The sequence below is a fragment of the Chenopodium quinoa genome, unplaced genomic scaffold (genome assembly GCF_001683475.1).
Source record: "Chenopodium quinoa cultivar QQ74 unplaced genomic scaffold, ASM168347v1, whole genome shotgun sequence".
Lineage (NCBI taxonomy): Eukaryota > Viridiplantae > Streptophyta > Magnoliopsida > Caryophyllales > Amaranthaceae > Chenopodium > Chenopodium quinoa.
In genome coordinates this window covers 13,127-18,239 of record NW_018745052.1, presented here as the reverse complement: position 1 = coordinate 18,239, position 5,113 = coordinate 13,127, and positions in this window count along the sequence as shown.

Sequence of the window (5,113 nt, the reverse complement as noted above, 5' to 3'; positions counted from 1 at the left end):
AACCCCCGGATTGGCCCTACCCTTTGAAATCATGTGCGATGCTAGTGATTATGCGATAGGGCCGTCCTGGGGCAACGAAAGGATAAGAAATTGCATGCTATATATTACTCTAGTAAAACTCTTAGCCCTGCTCAAATGAATTATGCAACTACTGAAAAAAGATGCTAGCTGTCATAATGCAATAGATAAGTTTCATTCTTATTTAGTTGGGTCGAAAGTGATTATCCATACATCATGCGGCATTGAAATATCTGATGAGCAAGAGCAATGCCAAGCCGCGGTTGATTAGATGGATCCTCCAATTGCAGGATTATGATATAGAGATCAGAGATACGAAGGGGACAGAGAATGTCGTCGCAGACCATCTCTCTCGCCTCCTCCTTGATGAGGAGGATGAGGATAACCTCCCATTTGATGACTCTTTTCCCGTTGAGCGTTTGTTAGCTCTTTTACAGGTTGAATCTCCTTGGTATGCTGATTTAGCTAACTATCTTTCTACAGGTACAATGCCTCACGGTTACTCCTATCAACAAAGGAAGAAATTCCTTTATGAGGCACACCGACACTTTTGGGAAGACCCTTTCTTGTACAAACTATGTGCCGATGCAGTGATCAGACGGTGCATTCCCGAAAGTGAGGTAAGCAATATAATTTCTCATTGCCATGACTTACCTTGTGGTGGACATGCAGGCCCCTCGAAAACAACTGCAAAGATCCTACAATGCGGATTTTACTGGCCCACTATGTTTAAGGATGTGTACTCCTATGTCAAGGCCTGTGACCGTTGTCAACGAACGGGAAATATTTCCAAGAGGAACGAAATGCCACTCAACAACATACTCGAGGTCGAGTTGTTTGATGTGTGGGGGATAGATTTCATGGGCCCTTTCTCTTCCTCTAAGGGGAATCGATACATTTTGGTAGCCGTTGACTACGTGTCAAAATGGGTTGAGGCCATTGCTACACCAAGCAATGATGCCCGTGGTAAGTAAATTCTTCAAAAAAACATTTTCAATAGATTTGGTATCCCACGTGTGTTGATTAGTGACAGGGGAACACACTTCATGGAGAGCCGATTCGAAGCAATGTTGAAGAAATATGGAGTGCAGCACAAACTTGGAATTGGCTATCACCCCAAACCAGTGGCCAAGTAGAGGTATCAAATCGAGAGATAAAGTCCATCCTAGAGAAAACAGTTGCAAGAACGAGAAAGGATTGGGCTGACAAAATTGATGATGCACTTTGGGCTTACCGAACAGCTTACAAAACTCCAATAGGTACAACCCCGTACAGACTTGTATACGGAAAAGCTTGTCACTTACCCGTCGAGCTAGAACATCGAGCATTTTGGGCCATCAAAAGCCTGAACTTTGACGCTAAGGCCGCGGGAGAGAAGAGGCTATTGCAGTTGAATGAGCTAGATGAGCTCCGCCTCGAAGCCTATGAGAGTTCAAAGCTTTATAAGGAGAAAACAAAAAGGTGGCACGACAAGGGCCTCATAAGAAGAGAATTCAAAGAAGGAGATCAAGTCCTTCTATTCAATTCAAGGTTGAAACTATTTCCAGGAAACTCAGGTCAAGATGGTCGGGCCCTTTCACGGTCTACAAAGCATATCCTTATGGCACCATTGAATTATGGAACAACACCGGGGGCACCTTCAAAGTCAACGGACAAAGGGTGAAGCACTATCGAGCGGGAGATCCTATTGAAGAGAAGTCAGATATCACATTCTCTTCCCCGCCCAAAACTCAATGAGGATGAATACGGTCAAGCTAATGACCTTCTAAACAAGCGCTTGCGGGAGGCAACCCGATTCTTTTTTCTATTTTCCTTAATATTTTATACTTTATCTTTCAGTTTATGTCTGTGTTATGCTGTTTTACAGAGTATCAAGCTAAGCACGAAGTGGGATGTCAAGAGAGCAGTCAAAGATCGAGTTATCGCGTTTTTGCTCTTCGCCCGGTCAGACCGGGCAAATTCCGCCCGATCGGGCGCGAGAAACAGAGAGCCAAAAAGAAGAGTATGAAGCTAAGCTTCTCTCCGCCCGATCAGACAGGGCAAAGCCCGCCCGATCGGGCGCGAGTAGCAGAATCTGAAAAAAAAAAAAAAAAAAAAAAAAAAAAAAAAAAAGGGGAATTGAAGTCCAGTCTTCTTCGCCCGGTCAGACCGGGCAAAGAGCGCCCGATCGGGCGCGATGGAATCCTGCGGGTTTATATTAGGATTTCAGCATCTTCTCTCATTCCCATTCCTCAAACTCTCATACCCTCTACTCTTTCTCTCTCTAAAAATCCCCAATTCTAAAACCCTAACTTCATCTCCCATCCAATTTCATCAAGATTCAACAATCAAATCCCTCAAATTCACCATACAAACCCAATTTTTTTTTTTTTTTTTTTTTTTTTTTTTTTTTTTTTTTTTTTTGCAAAATATTTCTGCAACTCCGTCCCTCCTCTTTGTTCAACCTCAAGAAAACCCCAGGCTATCTCACCACTCACATAATTTCGAGCTTTTGAAGATGTCTCAAAGGAAAAGAACGAGAAGCACACCCCAACAACAACCACAATTGGACTTGGAAAGTGTAACCGGGTGCCCACACGTGGTTTTCGTTCCGGAATTCCCAAACCAAAAGCAGCGGTTCATCGAGCTCTCGCGCCGAAAGGTAATCCCTACCCGATTCTTTGACCGTTCATTGCTTTCTAAGCTAGGAATAGATTCGGAATGTAAGAATTTGTTTGCAAAATTAGGAATGTCTCAACTATTCAATATGAACTATAGAACTTATGAAGATTTAACTCTTGAATTTTTGAGCTCATTTGATATTGAAAAGGGTAGGAATGGTTTGGTGAAGTATGTTGTGTATAGGTTGCTGAATAGGTCTCATAGAATGTCCTTAGAAGGCTTTGCTAGGAAGTTTGGACTTCCTTGTACCGGCTTAACTGTGCAACCTAGTAGCTTCATTTCTGGGGAACTTTGGTTTGCTATGACTGGTGAAAACATTGAATCTTTCCAGCACGCCCTTTCACACAAAATCCACCAACCAGTCCTTAGGCTGTGGACTAGATTCACTGGGTGGACTATTTTTGGTAGAATCGAACCTAATAATGTTAGGTCGGACGAGATTTCGTTCTTAGGTAGCTATTTAAGGCGTGGGGATGAGGATGGAGACTTTAAAATGAATATTGCACACTTGTTTGCCCTTCACCTTAAAAAGCAAGGCACCACTTATACGACAATTAAATCGAATGGTGAACGCTCTAACATTCCTATCGTCCTAGGAGCCTTGTCACTCACCTAGCACTTCGGGAAGGCTTTGATGAAGCCAGCCGATGCCCAGTGCCTGGCCCCATTACCTTAGATCAGCATTATCTCACTACTGCGGGTTGGTTATCCATAGATTTTAATAGATTTAGTTGGATCATAGGGAGAACCAACAGGCTTTCTGTGCCTTTACCTTCCCCTGACCTAACTAAGATTATGCCTCACCAGCCCTCCTACCTTCTCCAGTTCCCTAGTGATTCGTCTACCCCTGTACCAGCTGCCCCCACTAGGACCTATTTTAGGAGAGAGTCTGCTGGACCCTCTACCTCCTCCCTTGCTCCGCCTCCTCCTAGCGATCACGAGGCCATTATGGCCGGTATTAGGGAGCTTAGGGTAGGTCAGCTGGACCTTTCTACCCGAGTCCAGACCATAGAGACTAACCTTCGGGAGCTTAACGCAGGCCAGCAGGATTTTCGCTTGTCTATGTATCCTGTTTATGACTACTTCTGCAGGCAAGGGTATATCCCGAGGGATGGTCCCCATCCTTCTTGGTATCACTTTCCCGGTGCGGGAGATATGGCAGGTGGCAGTGGCACAGCTGGTGTCGAGATGATGGTGTTGATGATGATGATGTTGATGATGATGATGTTGATGATGATGATGTTGGTGGTGATGATGATGGCCCCTCCGCTTCCTTTTGAGGAGCCGTCGAGATTGCTATGCTCTCCTTAAGCTGCAATGAGGCCATTGCCGCGTTTAGCTTGGGGGAGTTACTTCGTACATGTTGGTATTCTCTCTCCTTATCTCTCTTATCTTTCTTGTTTTATTTTAGTGTAGTTATTTTAGTTGTTTTCTTCTTTAAAAAAAAAAAAAATACAAAAATACGATCCAATGAATAATAAATCATGCTTCCCTGTGCCCCATTCATGAAAATTGTTTTAATTCTTGGTATATGATGACGAGTATTGTGGATAGGTTAGCCATGATTTGATGTTTGATTGCTTGGATGTCTTACCATGAGTCAATTTTGCCCAACTACTTGTGAATATAGTGCTTGACTAGTTGATTTGGTTAGGAATGTGTGTTAGTTCCTGGTATGTCAATGAAGTTGAGTATTGGTTTATAACTTTGAGTAATGTTTGCATGACTCATTAATATGCACATTGAGGAGGACGAAGGCATTTGTTCCTCTAGGTGGCCTTCAGACGATATTAGATACATTTGTTCCCTTCTTGCTACCCATGTTGTTGCTTGTGCCCTTTTATTGTTTATTTTGCCACATTACAAGCCTATTTAAGCCCCATTGGTTACTAGTCCCAAGCTTAGCTTGGGGGAGCTAATAGTGAGTGAGGCGAGGGAGTTGTAGTGTGCATGTAATTTGCACAATTTTGGGTGGATTTGAGAAGTTTCTTATTTGTTCTTATTGTTGTGGATTGAAAAAAAGAAAAAAAAATTGAAAATTTATTGTGCAAAGAAAAAAAAAAAAAAAATTCCAATGTGAGAGAAAAGAAAAAGAAAGAGCAAAGGAAAAAAAAAAAATTGTTTCAATGTTCAAGTGTTCTAATTGAAGGCTGCTCAAGAAAAAAAAAGAGAGTTCAAAGTTTGTTTGTTTACTCAAGTTCTATAATTTTATATTTTGTATATATGAGTGAAATTTTAAGTGTTTGGAAATTTTTAATATAATTGGGATGTTTGGTGAATTTTTGGTAGAGCTGAGTTGTGTTGGAGATGATTTGGTCATTAATTTGTTTTGACCTTGGTTTTATTTATTAGGATTTTGGCTCCCTTAAGCATAGCTTTACTCTTACATTTTCCCAAATATTTCCCACCTTTACCCTAGCCTTACATTACAAGC